Below are 22,920 nucleotides of genomic sequence, written 5' to 3'. Positions count from 1 at the left end.
ACATTTTAAAAAACAATGAAAATGACAAGTGAACTTGTAAATATACAAAATGCTTGGATGATACATCCAAGACAAAGTTGCATTCATCAATGTGTTCAAGATCTACCTTGGAATAGAAACCATATGTTTTGGAAGTGTGCAAAAAAATAATTTGATCTACCTTTAAAGATAGTCTAGTATGGTAACCTTTTATGACCAATGATTTTTATTTTTCTCATCATCATCATATACATATATATATTAGAAACCAAGGAAGATATGATGATAATCGTCATCAAAAATGACCTATGATAGTGGTGGCGATGGTGAATATGATGACGATGACAATGGCAATGAGGATGATGATTAAATGATGATAACGATGACAACAATACAATGATAGGGACCCTATGCCATTAGGGATTCCCTATATGGGGAAAATATTACCTGTGTGTGGGAAAGTTATTATTGATCACAAAAATGAATAAACTCAGTAGAAAATTTGAATCACCTTCATTACCCATCCAAATATCCTTAATAATTCGAATTTTTATTGTAGTGTAGTTTAATATATTTGTGTTAATTAATTCCATAAATTCAACTTAACAAGTTATATTTGTGTGTTAAGCTATATTTGTCTATATTCACAATATAATATGAAGAACAAATGGGTACCTACTTCATATGGATTAAAAAATGCTTCTACTACTTAATGTGAATTACACGTGTAATCTTAGTTGGATCTCCAATATATCTTAAGCCATATTTTCATTTTATTTTTAGTACTATTAAATGTTATTATGTCCTACCTCATTTTATTGTTAGCATTGTAATAAAAATATGCATTTTGCTATAGAATTAGTACTAACATCTAATATTGTTTTTTTCTAGAACGCTATAGGTAATGACCACGAAGATGATGATATAGACTATGTTTAGGTTACATCATATATTAGAGATCATGATGATGAGGATGGTGATGGCATTGGTGATGATTATGTGGATGACATTATCAAGATGGTCAGGATGATGATCATGGAAATGATCATGAGGATGAGTTTGGCTATGATTTTCGTGGTTCTAGCTAGCCATGCGTTATTTTTTATATTTAGTTGGATGTCTTAATATGGTAATCATACATTTGAATTTTAGTTTATTTGAATAATGATGATGATACTATCTTGTTACCTTGTGAATATGTCGAAATTTTTTTACAATTTTTTTATGAAGAATTATTGTGTATGATGAGATTCCTATTTTTATGGATGTTGTGAATTTATCTTATCATAATGATATCTATGAAAAATTTCTATTTGGTAATCTTACATTGACTTTTAGTTGATTGATTAAATATGATGATGATATTATCATTTTTCTCTTGTCCTTTTATGTATATATTGAAAATTATCAACATTATTTTGATGAAGAATTATTATGTATGATGATATTACTATCTTTTGATAGATGTTGTAAATTTACCTTAGAATAATGGTGTTCATGAAATATTTTGATATGATAATCACAAATTTGAATCTTAGTTGATTTGATTAAGGATGATGAGGATAGTATTAGTATTATCTTGTTACTTTATATATGTGTTGAAACCTATCAATGTTTTTTTATGGAGAATGATTATGTATGATGACATCACTATTTTTGGATGTAATGTTGTGAATTTACCTTGGAATAATGATATCCGCAATAGATGTTGATTTAGTAGTAATATATGTATATTGAAAATTGTTAATGATTTTTTCATGGAGAATTGTTATATATGAGGATACTGATATATTTTTTATGAATGTTGTCAATTACCCTTAAATTTGTTTACAAATACTAAATTATGAATTTGAATTGTGATATATTCTTAAATGTGTTATACATGAAAATACCTCCTCATTATTTTGGAGGAGAATACTATGTTGTTAGTTGAAATACCCCTTTCTCCTAAACTATATAAGCCTACAAGTTACATACCATGAGGACCACGGGATCCTAGTCTATAACAAGTTGTCCCCTTCATCTAACTTTTGTTACCAAAATAATAACCACCTAAGAAAAAATTAAGAAACTAATAAAATTATGCCATGTAGACAATTTTTTAATATATCATTTTATATTCTTTTACCAAAACTACCCAAAAGATTGTCACATTTATCAAAATAACTGTATATGTATTTTATATTTAAATTAATATATTAGCACAAGAATTAATAAAATATAAATTAAAAAAGCAAATTCAAAAGTTAAAGGAAATTTAAATTTAAATTTAATTTACCAAAATAAACGTCACTTTTATAAAAAATAACCATCTACATGTATTTTATATTGAAATTAATTTAGTAACACAAGATTTAAGAAAATTTAAATTTAAAAGGAAAATTTAAAATATAAATTTAAGTTACTCAAATAAATGCACTTTTATCAAAAGAACCATATATTTATAATTTATATTTAAATTAATTTATCAATACATAAGATTTAAATTAAGAAAGTAAATTTAAAATTTAAATTAAATTTAGGATTTAGGATTTTATATTTAAATTTATTTATTTAACATGCCATGATTTACCCTTCATTAAAAATATTCTAGATATTCTAACTTTTATAGATTAAGATATTAAATTTATTTTTAATATTTAATATAGTTTTGGGTCACTTGGGCAGCATTCATAGTTAAATTAGGTAAGTTATATTATTAAAAAAATCCACTGCCTAGTCACAACTATATGTCTTTTAAATTTTAAAGGATTTTGATTGGCTTACACATTATGACATGGAAATTCAATGTTAACATTTTAAAATGAAAATTCCTCTAATGTGATGAAAAAAGCTTGAGTTAACTACAGTTTGACTCTCTTGTTCACTTGCGGAAACTCATATGGTGGAATGTGATCTCTTTATCCTCATATTTAGATTTTTCCTAAAAAATAAAAGCATACAAAAGTGGGAAAGAGCCATAAAGCATGGGGAAGCTTTTTCCTAAGCACAAAAGCATCTAAAAAGTGGAAAATGCCATTTTTATATGAGGAAACATTAATCACCCAAAAGCTTTTGCCAAGATTGAACTAATGAGGAATTTGGGAAAGCTTCATAGCCTTCACATTCCTATATATTGGAGGCTTGGCCATTGAGGAAATAATGGGAATTCATGTATTGTCATGCTGCTGAGATCTATCTTGAGATGGAGAGTTTTGGAGCTAGGAGTTGGGGGAAGGTGTTGTTGCAACTGTATCTGATGGTTGTAACTTTCCTCCAACTCCTTTATCAATATAGATTAGTCGTTCTTGCTTCCATATGCTACTATTCATTCTGTATTTATCCTATTTAACTAATGAATGTATGGCATTTTGGTTTATATTTCTTTATTCAGTAATATTTATATGTTTACAATAGTTTCAATTATCAAGATATTATGTTGTGAAGTTTTCTTTGTTCTCTCTCTTGTGTGTAGGACCATGATTTGGAGCTATCCAGGAGCGCTTCCCAGCAACACTAAAAACTCCAATAAGACCTGCATGCGAGGACTGACATGAATTCATTCTTCTTTTCTTAATCTATACTCTACACCTTGATCTACTAAGAATCTTGAGCCCTAGAACAACCTTTCTCTTAATCAGTCTATATTAGGTTTCTATGATAAACTGAGAGGGTTTTATGTTCATCTAACTGTGCATTAAATCCTATAGCAAAATGATATTTAGAAACTGTAATATATTTCACTATGTAATAAAATTAGTAAAATGGAAGTAAAAGTAAAACTCTAAACAAGAAGCCAAAAGTGGATGTAACCATCGATGCAAATTTGAGAGTAGAATTGGATGTTAAACTAGCCATCAAAAAAAGATGCAAACAATGAGACAAAAAGGGTTTTAAAGTAGAATTAAAAAAGGGTGTAAAACTAGACACAAAGAAGGGAACAAAATAGGGCATACAGAAAGATACCAAATTGGGCGCAAACAAGGATGTAAAAATGGACACTAAAATGAGGATCAAATAATGGTGTAAAATTAGGATGAAAATTTGGGTGAAAAAAGGATGTAAGAAAAGACACAAAACAAGAAGCAAAATGGGACTAAAAAAGGGTGGAACTAAGGATTCCCAAAATGATGCATAACTAGATGAAAATTTAGACCAACATCTAGGTGCAAAATAAGATGCAAACGTGGACGCAAAATGTGGCAGAAAAAAGGATGCAAATTTGGATACCAAAAATGATGCAAAATTAGATACCAAAAAGGATGGAAAATTGGACATAAAAAATGGTGAAAATTGGACATAAAAGTAGAAAAAATGGTGCGAAAATGGGCATAAAATGGCTCAAATTCGGATGCAACATTGGATGAAAAATGAGGTGCAACAAATGATTCAAAATTTGGTGCAAAAACAAATGCAAACGTAGACTAAAAAAATAGCTCAAAATTGAACGTAACATTAGGCACAAAATGGGATTGAAAGGTGGATGCAACACATGGTCTAACATAGGGTGAAAATTTAGATGATCAAAAGGATGCAAAATTGGATGTAAGAAATGTTGTTAAAAATGATGTTAAATTGGATGCAACGAATGATGCAACATCAGGTGCAAAATAGGATGCAAAAAAGGGAGACAAATGAAATGAAAATGCATATGGAAAAAATGGTCCAAAAATGGATGAAAAAATTGGCACTAAATCAGATCCAACATATGGTGCAAAATTAGATGCAAAAAATGGTGTAAAAAAAGGCAGAAAAATTGATACAAAAATAGATGTAAAAATAAGTAGAAAATTAGAAGCAAAAAATGGCATAAGAGTAGAGGCAAAAACTGGCACAAAAATGATGCAAAAAAGGGCACTAAATCAGATGCAAAAGATGGTGTAAAACTCGATGCAAATTACGACACAAAAATAGAAGTAAAGAATGGCACAAAATAGGAAGCAAAAAATGATGCAAAAATAGATGCAGAAAATGGCACAAAACTAGAAGCAAAACCTGTTGTAAAACCAAATGCAAATCTTGGTGCAAAATATGATGCAAAATTCGGCGTAAAAAAAGATGCAAAATTTGGTGCAAAAAAGGACGCTTTAAAAATTGTACAATAGAGCCAGATTTAGCACCAGGTTGATCATCCCAATGGAGAGAAAAATACACTAAAATCTGGTGCTAAATCTGGCGCAAATTGCTTGTTTTGTTGTAGTGTACTCCTCTACGTCTGCACTCTGTGAGAATGTTAAAATTGGCAACTAGGGCTAAACTCCATGTGGGTTATATTATTTATGGCAGCTGATATTTTTATTAGATCCCTCTCATTGAGAGGTGTAGGATTGATCTAACGATCATCAAATTTCGATAAGCATTTATGAAGTTATGAATTTATTTATGTTATGGACAAATTGTTAAGTCGGCCAACAACTTATGTAGGCTCAGAAGCTCAACAGTCATGTCTATTCAACCTCTACATTTTAGTATCAATAGAAGAGGACTTCAAGTCATTTCTACACACACTTGGATCTCTTCCTTTCTCTACTTGGGTTTTAGTAGGACAAGAGATCCTAAGGAAAAGCCAAAAAAGCAGAAAAAGCCAGAACTATCGGAAAAGCTGAAAAAGCCGGAACTACCAGAAAAGTCAGAAAAGCTGGAAAAGCTAGAACTGCCAGAAAAGCGAGGAAAGCCAGAACTACCAGAAAAGCTGGATCCACCGGAAAAGTTGGAACGCCGAAATGCCGAAAAAGCCGGAAATGCTAGAAAAGCTAGAAATATCAGAAAAGCCGGAAAAGGTTGAACTGCTGGAAAAGCCAGAAAAGTCAGAAATACCAGAAAATCCAGAAATACCGGAAAAAGCCAGAAATACTGGAAAAGCCAGAAAAGCCAAAAAATCTAGAAAAGTCGGAAAAGTCGGAGATGCCAAAACTGTCAGAAATGCCGGAAAAGCCAAAACTGCCAGAAAAGTCGAAACTACTAGCAACTGCCGAAACAACCGGAGCACCTATCTCCGAAGGAAGGAAACATGATGTATGAGATCATGGGCAGCATAATAAGCAACATGATGATATGAGCATGGGCAACATAATGATGCATGATGATATGAGCATGGGTAGCATAATGGTGAATGATATCATGAGCATGGGCAGCTTGATGATGAATAAGACCATGGAAGATGCAGCATGATGAGTAGCATGAAGATGAAAGCAGCTCAATCATCAAGGTTCAACACATGTGATAGTACTGCAAGGTGTCACACGGTAATGTGCAGAAAATAGATGAGATGCAGCACTATGATAGGTGAACAAGTCACCTTAGAGAATTAGTTGAAGTAATATATCTTCAACTGATCTCATGCCGACATCAAAAGTCAAAGTGATTGACTTCTATTGTAAATGTACTATCTCTCTCACTTTCTCTGCTGAACTTTGAAGAACATAAAAGAAGAATTGATCAAGGGTTTCCCCACATTGGGGTTTGTCCCTGGCTAGCGCCACATCTTGTGTCCTCTTATCTTGGCTTGTCTTCTGCGATTTATATTTATGTTCTATCTATAGTTTACTTTATGATGATGTGATTGCTAATGTGGAAAAGAAATTGAAATAAATTGCTCTAGCATAGAACATACCTAAAACTAACATGGTATCAAAGTTGAGGTGAAGACAATGCCCAAGCAAGAGTGAAAGAGCAATCACCAAAGACAATATGGGCAAGACAAAAGGATCAATGGGTTCCACATATCTCTTCTAAGTTCACAAAGGGTGAAGTCAAAGTAGAACAGATTATCAAAATGGCGTAGCAGAAGTTTTTGATGTCCCATCTAAGGATGACTTCAATGGGAATTTCGGATCTAAGGGTGGAAGGAAAGGCAGATGCCTTGGTTGCAATAAGTTTGACCATTTTGTGAAGGAGTGTCTGAAGGTAATGCAGGTCATCAAGGAAATGGTCGACTCTTCAAAGAAATCAAGGAACCCCGAATCACTTTTATGTACCTGATCGCAAGAAGAACCTGGTGTCCATCTCAGAAATGGAAGTTAAAGGTTTCAGGGTGGCACTCATCGATGGAAAGGTACGTGTTTGGAAATAGAATTTTCAAATATGTTTTTGAGTTTAGGGTTGTATCAAATTGTAGGAAGTTCACTGGGGACCATGTCCATTGTCACGTAGCATCGAAGGTCTATTAATCAGATGGTGACAAGGATGCTTGAATTCAAAAGGAGCATGAAAGTACATGTCTGAGATGTACCAAAGGAAAATCTTACAAGGGGACCATTCCCCTCATGTAGCATGTCCACAGGTCTGGAACAACCTAAGGGGTCTGAGATTGATAATCAGGAATCTTGCATATGCAGGTGGAAGAAAGCCCTCTATGGCTTGAAGCAAAACACCCCAGGCATAGTATGAGAGGATCGATAGCTGTCTGATAAAGCTGAGATTCACTAGGAGTGAAATGGATCCAAACCATCCAAAGGATGTGGATGATAGACCTCTCATACCAACACCTTATGAGGACGACCTAATTCTAACAAGTGCAGACCCTCTCATTTGCAGAAGTAAGAGGGAGTTGGATTCCGATGTGGAATGGTGAACTACAAGCCTGTGATTTCCTCGAGGATCTTAAATTTCAGAAGTTATATGGTAGTGATGTCAAACAAGATTTGGGAAATACCTCTGAATCTCATAAACTCATTCGCGTTGATGTTCTTGTTGAACTTCTGTCCAAACATATGTTTTGCAATTAGCATGGTGAGCTCATATTTGGTTGAACCTCACTGGATTGGTGCCAAGAATCTTCTGAGATGTCTTCGGGGCACTATCTCTCATGGATTGAGATACATTGTTGAAAATATGAAACTGCATGATTATTCGAATGCTGATTGGGCAAGCAGTGTGGAGGATCACTAGAGCACTTCTTAGTGTTGTTTCTCTTTGGATTCTTCTTCGATATCATGGATGAGCAGGAAGCAGAAGTCAGTTTTTATAAGCATCGTTGAGACTGGATACATATCTACGAGTATGATCTCATATGAAGCTACATGGTTGGGGAAGCTCTTCAAGTGAGCTATTTGTACCACTGTGATTCTTTGTGACAACTAGTGGTGGGATTCGATTATTGAGGAATCCCATATTCGATGGTTGCTCCAGCAGATAGACATCAGATACTACCTTATTTGGGATATGGTAAGTCTATGAGCAAGGAAGCTCCATTGCTATGAGATGATGTATAGGTCGCTACACTTTGTCTAAGCCCGGGGGAAAGATCAAATTTGTGATTTTCCCGAATGACTTGGAGTCATCAAGAGACCCTTGTACAAGGGTCCTGCATGTTGTATACATTGAGCTTTGGGAGCTCTGGGGGCTTGTGGTTCTTATTGGAGCAACATACGACCATAAGGTGACTCACCCTCCCCTAGTGGTGTGCACTAGGACAGGATGATTCGCTCTCCTGTGGATAGGATGATTCGCTCTCCTGTGGGCAAGATGATTCGCTCTCTTGTGGGACAAGATGATTTTCTCTCTTGTGGGATAGGATGATTCGCTCTCCTGTGGATAGGATGATTCACTCTCCTATGAACAAGATGATTCGCTCCCTTGTGGGACAAGATGATTCGCTCTCTTTGTGGGATAGGATGATTTACTCTCCTGTGTAGCAAGATGATTAATTCTCCTGTGAGGTCTAGATGATGTGTTCTCCATGACAATTGTGTAGCAAGATGATTAATTCTCCTATGAGGTCTGGATGATGTGCTCTCCTTAACGATTGTGTAGAAGGATGATTAATTCTCTTGTGAGGTCTGGATGATGTGTTCTACATGATGATTGTGTAGCAGGATGAATAATTCTCCTCTAAGGTCTGGATAATGTGTTCTCCATGATGATTGTGTAGCAAGATGATTAGTTCTCTTGTGAGGCCTAGATGATGTGTTAACCATGGTGATTGTGTAGTAGGATGATTAGTTCTCCTATGAGGACAAGATTGATTAAGTTCTCCTATCAAGGCATCCTACCGATGCAGTATGGGACTCATGGGAAGTACCTATCATCTGATCAATGAGCAGGGAAATGAGGATAGGGACCATAGTAGTACCGATGGACGCATCGCTGTATCTACCATACTCCCTATGCTAAGATGACCTTCATTGATCTAGGATCAACGATACTAGTTTGGGACCAGTGGTAGGAGTTGTACCCACTATGACACTGACTTTGGGTTAGTTGAGGACTGGTCTGGGACCAATGGTACATAGTCTGAGACTGACTTCGAGTCAGTAGAGTACTGGTCTAGGACCAATGGTATGAGTTGTACCTACTATGACACTGACTTCGGGTCGGTTGAGGATTGGTCTGGGACTAGTGGTACACACTCTGAGACTGACTTCAGGTTAGTGGAGAATGGTATGACACATTCTCGATCAATTCTTCTTCCTCATGGTTCAGCAGAGCTAAGTTGGGTAGAGAAAAACTGGCAGAGCTGAGTAGAGTTGAGTAGAGCCAGCGGAGTTGAGTAGAGCTCAGCAGAGCAGAGTAGAGCCCTCAGAGCTAATTAGAGCTGAGCAAAGTAGAGCTGAGCTGAGCAGAGTAGAGCAGAGCCCTCAGAGCTAAGTAGAGCTTAGTAGAGCAGAGAAGAGCTAGCAGAGCTGAGCTGAGTAGAGCAGAGTCAACAGATCTAAGCAGAGCAGAGCAGATCTAGCAGAGTTGATCTGAGTAGAGTAGAGCCAGCAGAGCTAAGCAAAGTAGTGCAGGGCACTGATAGCAGAGATAGTATAGTTGGACATAAGGATCAACAGATGGAGTTCACCCTACTTGAGAGGGAGTGTTCAAATTGGAAACTAGGGTCAAACTCCATTTGGGTCATACTATTTATGGCACCTGATATTTTTATTGGATACCTCTCATTGAGAGGTGTAGGATTGATCTAAATATTGACAATTCACTCGAGTTTGTGGATTTTTCTTGCAATCTGAAGATATATTGTTAGATGAAAAAGAAACAAAAAGAGTAATATTAATACTTGAATCAAATGAGTAATCTAGATTGGCCTCAATATTAGATGCTTTTCTTCTGATTGTAGTGTTATCACTCAGATTTTCCTTGAAGTTGTTGGGAAGAGGAAAGGGGTCCGAGGTAACCACAAACCAACTTTTAGGTATAGAATCTAGCCAATCTGTACCCAGAGAGGGCTCTCTCTTCAAGTTTTAGCTTTGTTTTGAAAAATATTAGGCTAGTTATGAAAGTTTAGGGGTTTTGATTGTGTTTGGTGGTGAAATTCAATAACAGAGGGGTAGGACTGAGTAGTTTATGCCATTGGGCTAATGGAGTCAAAGAAGATGGCTTAACTGGAATTGGTTTCTTAACAAGGGATGGTTTCATAGGGCAAGGTAGCTAAACAGGGAACAAATAGAGACTTAAAAAAGATGGAATGGACTCAAAAGGGATGAAGGGAAATTAAGAATCCTTCAACATATTTTAAAAGAGGGAACTTGGATGATTATCAATAAAGAGCAATTAAGAATTCTTTACCAAATAATCAAAATGAATAAACTAGGAAATAGGAGCATTTAAGAATTCACTGTTTATGCTAGTTTAGAGGAAAACATTAAGAACAAAAATGATTGAAAACAAATTGCACCCAAGCACTTTCTGAATTATTCTTTTTCGTTTATCATTTAGATATGAAACACATTTGATATAATAAACAAGAAAACTTTAAAACATGAGATAAAGAAGAATTATTGATCTAGTGTTTGACTCATGAATCCTTTGAAAAGTCCTTTGCATCAATTCTTCATCCAGCTAGCCATAAAAAAATTTGTCCAACATCACTTTATTCCAAAGTAATCAGTTTTATAGCAATGTCTAAGAATCCAACCCAAAATACTTCAAATGAAGAAGTATTTATATTAATTGTAAACTAAAATATCTTGAAAAAATATCAAGATTAGTTTCAAAAATATCTCCAACTGTTTACATTAATAGAACTTTAATAAAGGACATTCAAAACTAATGAATCTATTTGGCACTATTTCTATGGATTAATGGTGACAAAGAAGAGAAATTCGAATTTGGTAGAAACTCTTAGTTGATGATGAGGCATCCCAGTCACTAACTGCATCCTTCCTTTGTGCATTCTACCCCAGAAAGTCCGCAAACTTAGGGTCCAATGTTACGCTTTTATATCTCAATCCATAATAGATATGCAAAAAGTGAAAGAGGTTTTTGTAGATAGGAATGTTTTTGAGATAAACCTCTCTAAAATTCCCAAATTCATCTCCAGCTGTTCATAATATTCTCTGCAAAAAGATGTAAAAAATAGGACTTTGCACAAACTCAAAACTAGGCTGTGAAGACATGCACTTATCTCCCCCTTCGTAATACCTGTGTAAAAATTGAGATAGGTTTTTGTATATTGGCATGTTAGGAACAAAAAAGGCCTCCCATTTCTTGACATACTTCTTGGATTAGCCACAATGTTTTCTTCAAAACTATGACTTAAACAGGAAATTTCTGAAGAATGTACCCTTTTGCTTTAATTTCATCTTTTAACCTTAAATTCCTTTCAATTGTTTTTCACTTTTACTTTGGATAAACTTCATTGTAGCTGGTGAAATTCTTTTCATCTTTGTTTAACCCTTAATGTTTTCATGTTTACTTTTACTATTTACTATTTACTTTTTACTTTTACTGCTTCGTTTTTTCATCTGTCTTCACTTTGACATGAATTTGTATGCTATGCTTTGTAACTGTCTTCTATGTTGTTTATCTTTATGATAGCTAATTTACTTGACTTGGTCTTCAATCTGATACTCTTTAATCTTGATACACTTCAACTCTTCTTTACTGTTTCCTTTTACCTTCAATGTGTAGTTTAGGTTTTTACTATCTGTTTCAACAGTAAATCCTTTTAATTCCATGTTTCCTTTGCTTGTCTTTTAACTGTGTTTTTATTTTCCATCTCTATTTGAATAGATTTGATAACAATATTGGAATAAACAAGTCTTATGACTAGTATTAAGACTATTTATCCAAGGTTGTGGTCTTCTGATCACCTGTAAAACAAAACAAATTGTTAAGAAAGCATTGGTTTGCAGGGGAGGTCGAAAAGGTTTCATTTGATCTCAAGGGGTCTATGGAGTGAGTCCAGAATGATTCTTGGGAGGTAAACCACGATTGAATCAGTTAACAGAGCCTTTAGGTGGCACAGTTGGGCTACATAGGGTTTTAGTGCACAATCAGGTGAAAACGAGCAAAATTGGGGTTTTTGTGTTTAAACGGGTAAATGGTTGATATTAGCGGGTAAGCTTTGAATGAACAGTGGACAATTTGTCATATGCAAAGAGTGGGAAGCGGGGGCGGTAAGTGGATTTTATCGCACAACTTTTGGGAGGCTAGTGGTTTTTTGGCTCATCTGTGCGATACCATAGGATGAGTGATGCGTGGCATGGGCACTGTTCACAAAACCACTCCGCGATCGCACGCTAATGTTCGGTCGAGGAGGGCCATGAAATATGCACAACAGTTGTCAGATCTTGGAGGCTTGATTGGAAGGCTATCAGGAAGGCAAGGTGATGGGGGTTTAATGATGGCAGGCTCGATACATTTAAGGATTAATTAATTATATCGGGGTTGACGAAATTGGACTGGGAGGCTGTTAATTAACCGTGAGGGTTAATTAATCCTTTATTAATGCGGCGAGGGATTAAGGGTTGTTAATTAGTTACTGATTAACTAATTAATCCCAATTAAGGATGTATTATGGTTATAACTATCCAGGGGGGCGGGATATATAAAATTTGGTGATTTTGTATAGTTATAGTAATACGGGAATGGGTGGATTTTTGTAGGGGATTTATATAATATAGGTTAGTAGTTAATATGACATAATGAAATGAAAAGTGCTAAGTCTAAAACATTTTGATGTGTGTATTTAAAACTTAGGCTAAAGTGAAAAAAGAGGGTTTTTATGGAAAATGTTGTAATTTTCCTAAGCAAAATAGGATTTTACTTAGGAAAAACTTCATCAAGGGAATGAATGTTTTATGAAGGGGTGTGGTTTTTGATGAATAGGCTTAAGTACTTAGGCATTATAAACTATTGGGCCAAGGGTCCGGTCCCTCCAAAAGTCATAGAAATGCTCTGAGCCCCTCTAATTTGATAAATACCTTAGCACTTAGGGAAATTAGTGAAAATTTAAGGGAATGAGTAGGGAAGTTAATTATTATTGACTTTGCTTACTTGATGTGCCTTCCATATGATGCATGCCTTTTCTTTATCATGAAAGTAAAATGATTTACACATTTAGACATATCATTCATCACATATTATTCTGCAACCATTATCTACTTACCCTACCTACTTTAACCTATCATTTTTACTTCTTTATTTGGGTGCACTTAGACTGGCAAACCCTTATCACACTTTCTTTTCTTTTACATGTAGATATCTATCTAAGTCTAGCCTTATTACATCCAAGGGCTCAGTTTAAACTGTTGAGCTCCTTTTATTCACCCTATCTATCTACTTATCTCCCAAGATTATACAGTTTGGTCAGATTTTATTCTCTATCTCTATAAACATAAAATTGAAATATGAACTAGCCAAGCTTAAATTGTTTGACTATTCATGAATTCTGGCATAAGTGACAAACTGCACACAATTGTTTATTATGCAAAAGTAAAAAAGTAGTGGCATTTAGACTTGCACATTTTCCTGGTCTTTCTTTTTGTTGGGGTTCATTTTCTTTCATTTTTAACCATTTTTTATTCCTTTTACCTTTTGATTTTTCTTTTAGGGTATACCCTCTTTACATTTTTAAATTTTTTTGATTTTTTTGACAAATATGGAAAACCTTTGCAAAAAGTAAAGATATGAACATATTACATAGCTCATCAAGTCAATCATGATATATGACACCTATTGGTATAGGGGCATAACACTAGCTCCACTTGGGGATGGCTTTTCCTGGTGGAAAGTCAAGAACAGTAGGTCAGATGGCCTTCTAAATGACTTTGACTGTGCTTTGTAATCTTCTTTTCCTTGATGCTTTATTTGTATGTATGACAATAATGTTTTTGGAGCTTAGGGCCTTCTCTTCGGGCTTCAAATTCACAATTTTACCATCCAATCAACACTTAAACATTTATTCTTCCTTCTTGAATCCCACTTGAGCACCTTGTCACTTAGGTAGGAATTTTTAGCCTTGGTCCTTTTATCAAAATTCTTTTTAACCTTTTCCTGCAAAACTTGAGATCTAACCTGAAACTAAAAGGTGTTGCAACCTTCAAACCAAATTAGTAAATCATCAAGACCTTAGGGCCTTTTGATTGGATTCAAATCTTTAATGATTTATTTCATAATCTACTAAAAACTGAATTAAATGAAACTAAAATCCTACCTACTTACTCTAATCAGCTTTTTGACTATTGGTTAGGTAAAATGAAACAACCAATGCAACCACTCAAGCATCATATACATTAGTGACCTTTGTTGCTTGTGCTTGTTGGTGTTTAAAATTGAGATCTAGCAATCAAATATAGCTTTGTTAACCTTTGAGAAGATAAGGAAATTCCTGATCTCCTTTGTTGGATCTAGAAACTATACAAAATGATCTTGTAGCATATATACATTATTCTTGAACTGATTCAAACAATTGTACATCTATTGTGTATGGCCTACATGCCATGAAACTAAAATATCACTTTCATCTTTAACACCCTGCAGACTTTTAGATGAGCTTTGTGATGATATTTCTACTGATTGTAGTGTCTGTATGGTGAAACTGTTATCATCTTAATTTTGACTCTCATAGTCTATTAACGGAGAAAAATTATGATTGCATTCATCATTCAACCTATCAGCTATTGGATCATAAAGAACTTGGAAGGATTTTTGCAACTTATTACATATAGGTTCAAATGGAACTTCATAGATTTCTACAAGCTGCTCCTCCTTTTCTTTAAAAATTTTATATCACATTTCCTTTAAAAATTGAAATGATTCAAAACAAAGAGGCAGGGAATCATCTTGGATCATTTGATCATATGTTCCAGCTTCCAAGTATTCTTTTGCAACCTGACATTCAATGGCATTTTGAGGCTGCAAATCTAGATATGAGAAGTCTTGAACAAAGATTTTATTGCCTTCTAGATAGTTAATATCAAGACTTGTTGACATTTGATTTCTAATTTCATAATAGTTATCTATGATAAACTAAAACGAAGAAAAACATAATGGTAAAGTTCCTTCATTGATTTCAAAATTTTCTGCACTTTCCTCATTCTCATAGCTGAAATGAACAAGCTGATCATTATATTCAAGCTGCTGAACCTAAACTTCCCTATTCCTCAAACTAGCCTTTGATTGCTCTGTAAAGTTAGTTTGGACTTGAAGCACATAATTATTATCATACTGATCATATTTTGGAAAATCATCAAAAGAATTAATGTCATCAAACATACACATTATATCAGGAGATTGCTCCTCCACTTATTGCTCTATGAATCTATCTTCTGATCTATGGTAGTTGGAATTAACAGGATTTTTTTCATGGATGTCAACCTCTTCTTTTTGTGAAACAAATATGTCATGGTTATTTTGAACAAAAAATTCAACTTTCATGGTGATCTGATGCATCATTTCCTCTATTTTCGCTACCAAAATGTCGAGTTTTTCCTCTTTTTCTACTTTCAACTTTTCTCTTCTAATTTTCAGACTAACTTCTACATCTACTACCATGTTTTGCATCTATTCCATTGCTGAGGGGTTTCTTTCTCTTAGATGAAATTATATCTCTGAATCAAATGCTCCTGGGTAATGCAAAAGAGCTGAACTAGGGGGAGGTCTTATATTTAATGGTATTGAATAATAGGCTTGATTAAATATGTCTGAAAATAGTTGTATTGTTTCATCTGGCTGTCTTTTTAATTGGTTATATTCTTCTATGATCATGAGAATATTAACTTTAATTATCCATCTATCAACGAATAGTTTGAGAATCTGCTCGATATTTGAGATGCTTGCCTCAGGCAGGGTTTTGAACCAACTCTTGACTTTGTCTTGCAAAGAAAGAGCAAAAAGCCTAATACTAGCATCCTCTTCATCTACTTCAAATAAGTTAAGATAATCTTCAAAAGCTTGAATATGTTTTTGGGTAGTGATACCATTCTCTCCATCAAACCTAGGGAGATACTTGGGATAATCGTTAGGGAAAGCATGGAGTGTAGGAGGAAAAATGAGTGGTTTATATATATCAGGAACTTTATGAGGTACTGGAATATGTACAGGGGTTGTATGATTAGTCTTAAGTTTTTAATTCTCCTTAATTGAAAATGATCTTCATAAGAATTAGAAGGTTGTTGTTCAAATGTGTAAGGATACTTTATATCTACATTTTTCAAAGGAAAATAATAAAAATTTAATCTAAAATCATCTCTAAAATAAATATACATTGAAAAACTTTATCAATGAGAAAGAACATAATGTCTTGGATAACAATCCAAGCTAAAAGCCTGATCTTTTCACATAGTTCTTTTAGGTTCATTCCTCCCGTGGAGTCTTTATTGTAGAATTGATTTTGGAGTTGCCAGGTGGATGATTTTAACCTTTGTGTGTCTGATCCCTATCCACCATCATAGATTAGATCTAAACCTATAAAACAACTCTTAAGAAAAAGTTAGTTCTCTAGGAAGCCAAATTTTGAGTATTTTATGATCATTTTGCTTTTTTATGAATTTTCAAAACAACGTCTATGATTTCTTTAAGAGGCTTTAGATATGAGATTTAAAATTTCTTAAAGATTTATTTGACATGAAGGATTGGTTCGAACGTTTGGAAACTAGATGTTCAGTTCATAAACTAAACTAGAGATTGACTGAAGCAACATTCATCTACTATGCACTTGCAGAGAAAGAGCAGTTCAAAGGCTACCTGGCTAACTTCAGGCTCCGTTTTTAGTTTATAAAGTAAACAGTAATAACAAACAAACAAAATTTTTGTCCCAAGTGGAGTCACCACTATGTTATCACTAAGATTTTCCTTGAAGTTGTTGGGAAGAGGAAAGGGGTCCGAGGTAACCACAAACCAACTTTTAGGTACATAATCTAGCCAATCTGTACCCAGAGAGGATCTCTCTTTAAGTTTTAGCTTTGTTTTGAAAGATATTAGGCTATTTATGAAAGTTTAGGGGTTTTGATTGTGTTTGGTGGTGAAATTAAATAGTAGAGGGGTAGGACTAAGTAGTTTAGGCCATTGGCTGATGGAGTTAGAGAAGATGGCTTGACTGGATTTGGTTTCTTAACAAGGGATGGTTTCACAGGGCAAGGTAGCTAAATAGGGAACAAATAGAGACTTAAAAAATATGGAATGGACTCAAAAGGGATGAAGGGAAATTAATATTCCTTCAACATATTTTAAAAGAGGGAACTTGGATGATTATCAATAAAGAGAAATTAAGAATTCTTTACCAAATAATCAAAATGAATAAACTAGGAAACAGAGCATTTAATAATTCACTATTTATGCTAGTTTAGAGGAAAACGTTAAGAACGAAAACGATTGAAAACAGATTTCACCCAAGCACTTTCTAAATTATTCTTTTTCATTTATCATTCAGATATGAAACACAGTTGCTATAATAAACAAGAAAACTTTGAAACATGAGATATAGAAGACTTATTGATCCGATGTCTGACTCATGAATCCTGTGAAAAGTCCTTTGCATAAATTCTTCATCTAGCTAGCCATACAAAATTTTTTCCAACAACACTTTATTCCAAAGTAATCAGTTTTAAAGCAATTTCTAAGAATCCACCCCAAAATACTTCAAATGAAGAAGTATTTATATTAATTGTAAACTAAAATATCTTGAAAAAATATCAAGATTAGTTTCACAAATATCACCAACTGTTTACATTAATAGAACTTTAATAAAGGACATTCAAAACTAATGAATCTATTTGGCACTATTTCTATGGATTAATGGTGACAAAGAAGAGAAATTCGAATTTGATAGAAACTCTTAGTTGATGATGAGGCATCCTAGTCACTAACTGCATCCTTCCTTTGTGCATTATGCCCCAGAAATTCTGCAAACTTAGGGTCCAATGATACACTTATATATCTCAATCCATAATAGATATGCAAAAAGTGAAAGAGGTTTTTGTATATAGGAATGTTTTTGAGATAAACCTCTCTCAGATTCCCAAATTCATCTCTAGATGTTCACAATATTCTCTATAAAAAGATGTAAAAAACAGGACTTTGCACAAACTGAAAACTAGGCTGTGAAGACATGCACTTATCTCCCTCTTGGTAATACCTGTGTAAAAATTGAGATAGGTTTCTGTATATTGGCCTGTTAGGAACAAAAAGGTCATCTAATTTCTCGAAATACTTCTTGGATTGGCCACAATAGCTTCTGCAAAACTATGACTTAAAACAAGAAATTTCTGAAGAATGTACCATTTTTGCTCTAATTTCATATTTTAACCTTAAATTTCTTTCAATTTTTTTTCACTTTTACTTTGAATAAACTTCATTGTAGCTGGTTAAAGTGTTTTAATCTTTGTTTAACCCTTAATGTCTTCATGTTTACTTTTACTGTTTACTTTTTACTTTTACCGCTTTATTTTTTCATCTGTCTTCACTTTTTGACATGAATTTGTATGCTATGCTTTGTAACTGTCTTCTATGTCGTTTATCTTCATGATAGCTGATTTACTTGACTTTGTCTTCAATCTAATACTCTTTAATCTTGATACACTTTGACTGTTCTTTACTGTGTCCTTTTACCTTCAATGTGTAATTTAGGTTTTCACTGTCTGTTTCAACAGTCAATCCTTTTAATTCCATGTTTCCTCTGCTTGTCTTTTAACTGTGTTTTTATTTTCCATCTCTGTTTGAATAGATTTAATAACAATCTTGGAATAAAAAAGTCTTATGAGTAGTATTAATATTATTTATCCAAGGCTGTGATCTTCTGATCACCTGTAAAACAAAACAAATTGTTAAGAAAACATTGGTTTGCAGGGGAGGTCGAAAAGGTTTCATTTGATATTAAGGGGTCTGTGGAGTGAGTCCAGAATGATTCTCGAGAGGTAAACTGTGCTCAAATCAATTAATATAGCCTTTAGGTGGTGCAGCTGGGTTACATAGGGTTTTACTGCACAATCAGGTGAAAACGAGCAAAACTGGGGTTTTTGTGTTTAAACGGGTAAATGGTTGATATTGGTGGGTAAGCTTTGAATGAACAATGGAAAATTTGTCATATGCGAAGAGTGGGAAGTGGGGGTGGTAACTGGATTTCATCGCACAGCTTTTGGGAGGCTAGTGGTTTTTGGGCTCATCCGCGCGATACCATAGGATGAGTGATGGATGGTGGGGGCACTGTTCACAAAACCGCTCCGCGATCACATGCTAATGTTCGATCGCGGAGAGCCATGCGATATGCACAACAGATGTCGGATCTCGGAGGCTTGATCAGAAGGCTATCGGGAAGTCAAGGTGACAGGGGTTTAATGATGGCGGGCCCGATACATTTAAGGATTAATTAATTATAATGGGGTTGATAGGATTTGATGGGGAGGCTGTTAATTAAGCATGAGGGTTAATTAATCCTTTATTAATGCGGCGAGGGATTAAGGGATGTTAATTAGTTACTGCTTAACTAATTAATCCCAATTAAGGATGTATTATGGTTATAACTAACCAGGGGATGGGATATATAAAATTTGTTGATTTTGTATAGTTATAGTAATATAGGAATGGGTAGATTTTTATAGGGGATCTATATAATATAGGTTAGTACTTAATATGACATAATGAAATGAAAAGCACTAAGTCTAAAACATTTTGATGTGTGTATTTAAAACTTAGGCTAAAGTGAAAAAAGAGGGTTTTTATGGAAAATGTTGTAATTTTCCTAAGTAAAATAGGATTTTACTTAGGAAAAACTTTATCAAGGGAATGAATGTTTCATGAAGGGGTGTGGTTTTTAATGAATAGGCTTAAGTACTTAGGCATTATAAACTATTGGGCTGAGGGTCTGGTCCCTCCAAAAGTCATAGAAATGCTCTGAGCCCCTTTAATTTGATAAATACCGTGGCACTTAGGGGAAATTAGTGAAAATTTAATGGAATGAGTAGGGAAGTTAATTATTATTGACTTTGCTTTCTTGATGTCCCTTCCATATGATGCATGCCTTTTCTTTATCATGAAAGTAAAATTATTTACACATTTAGACATATCATTCATCACATATTATTCTGCAACCATGATCTACTTACCCTACCTACTTTAACCTAGCATTTTTACTTCTTTATTTGGGTGCACTTAGACTGGCAAACCCTTATCACATTTTCTTTTCTTTTATATGTAGATATCTATCTAAGTCTAGCCTTATTACATCCAAGGGCTTAGATTAAACTATTGAGCTCCTTTTATTAAATCTACCTATCTACTTATCTGCCAAGATTATACAATTTGCTCAGATTTTATTCTCTATCTCTATAAACATAAAATTGAAATATGAACTAGCCAAGCTTAAATTGTTTGACTATTCATGAATTGTGGCATAAGTGACAAACTACACACAATTGTTTATTATACAAAAGTAAAAAAGTAGTGGCATTTAGACTTGCACACTTTCCTGGTCTTTCTTTTTGTTAGGGTTCATTTTCTTTCATTTTTTGACCATCTTTTATTCTTTTTACCCTTTGATTTTTCTTTTAGGGTATACCCTCTTTACCTTTTTTAAATTTTTTGACTTTTTTGACAAATATGGAAAACCTTTGCAACAAGTAGAGGTATGAACATATTACATAGCTCATCAAGTCAATCATGAAATATAACACCTATTGGTATAGGGGCATAACATGTAGTAGAGACTTCCAACAACTGATGCAAGTCTTCAAATACATTATTCTTCAAATTGATATAAACTATTTACATTTACATAAGGTCTTATTTTACTTTGTTGTACATCAATTCCCACCTTTATTCTTTTCAGTATTTCATAGATTGATAATACATCTTACTTCAAAATAAGCACTGATATTATGTTTTGGATCTTATGCAGGATTGCAGATGATTTCCATCTTGGGTTTGGTCCCCCTATATGGGGTCCTAATCCTCTAGAGGGATACATTGGCACATGTAGGGTGAGTGTTGAGAGAAATGGGCCTCCACAATAGTAGATTTCACTCCATGGTTCCCCACAACCATTTAGATATTTCTCCTGGTTCACTTATTGGATGAGGATGATGCACATGATCCATCATGCCTAGTCAGCCCCAAATCTACACCATGCACTTAGGAGATGATCTAGGACTTGCATGATGATGTGGCACCACCTACACCATCATAGTAAATCTTTCAGATGATATACAAGCATCTTTGATTTGTTTGGAGACCCATGAGGACACTTGTGTGCCCCCACATGTCATTTGGAGCACCACAGGTTATTACAAGGTGCCAACCCCTTTTCCATTGCTTTAGAGGGTCCTACTCTTCATTGTGGCACCCATGGACCTCATTAGACCTCTTAGAGGGCCCTAAAACATGCATAGATTATTATTTGACCTCTTTAGAGGCTTACGTTTTCATTCATGAGCTAGTTTGATGGACTTGTCACCAAAAGTTGAATTATTAAACCATTATTTTATTTTTGGGGCTTATGTAGGCTAAGGAGGCTAATTTGAACTCCTATGTTGTGTTTAAATACAAGTGAGATGAGCTCATTCTCTCATCATCACTTTTGGTTGGGATGAATTCTCTCTCTTGAGATTTTCACACTTTTTCAAGAGGACGAATTGGAGCTTTATGGATAATTTTGATGTGTGGATATTGGTCTATCTTCTCTTGGATCTGAATCTCTATTGTCAATTGTGATTGGTTAGATATAATATGTTACATGTAAGTACATTTTTTTTTATGTTATTCTTGTTTACTATTGTCATATACATTGGACTTGGATTTTTGTTGTTCTAGGGCTAATTATTGCATGCATTTACTGCATAAAATTGTGGAATTTGTCTCCATTATAACATCTCTTAATGTATGGGCCATGTAATATGAGTGAAATATCATAGGGGTAATTCTATCAAATAATTCTACCTTGATAAACCATTACTCTTTCACATCGAAGTATAAAAGCTGCAAGGTTGCTACTTCTTGACCTAAAAGGCTAGAGAAGTGATCTTGAGGCATCCTTGACTGGGAACCAATAAATCCTACTCATATTCACTATAGAGTCCATTATCCGAAAGATTAAGGAACTGATATACCAATGGTGGTCACTAAAACTCATATTCTTTCACCTCCTTCTAGGTATAGCCAAGTTGGGGTACCTACAACATCAATTTCCCAACAAGATAACCATAAAAAAAATTTGAACTCCTAGGGTCTCCTATGCTGTAATTTCCTCAAGCTCTCCTCCAATTTTGAAGCCATTCCGATGATGGAGTTGGGAGAAAATCCATGCCCTAGCTTCGAGATCAAAACTTGCCTTGACATCCCCAAGGCTAGCACCTCTTAAGGTCAAAACAACAACTTCAAGTGAAAATAATTTCTTTAATCATTTCCCCACCTTGCTTAGGGTAATAATATCATTGGTTTCTACATTCTTTCCTCATACCCTAGACTGGGTCCACTTGGTCCCATGTGCTCCCACTCTTTTGAAAGACCATTCTCCAAGAAACTTCCCAAATACCAATTTTGAAAAGGATTTTATGTATTGGGGAACTCCTTCACAAGTCATATCCCATAAACCTAACCCTTATAGCCTCCCTTCCTTTCACTAGAAGACATTGTACCTTGCTTAGAAAGCAAGCAAGCCTTATCCTTCTAACTCTTCCAGGAAAGGGATTATTGGGGTCACTCCACATCATTTCATTAACTTATCCTTCATCAGTGATTCCATAAGGTACCATGTCTCCTCCCATCAACAAAAGCCATTAAATAGAAAGGACCCTTAGCTGAGGTGAC

The sequence above is a fragment of the Pinus tabuliformis genome, chromosome 8 (assembly GCF_031772625.1).
Source record: "Pinus tabuliformis cultivar Carrire ecotype Pingquan chromosome 8, CPIR1, whole genome shotgun sequence".
Lineage (NCBI taxonomy): Eukaryota > Viridiplantae > Streptophyta > Pinopsida > Pinales > Pinaceae > Pinus > Pinus tabuliformis.
This window is presented reverse-complemented; position numbering follows the sequence as displayed.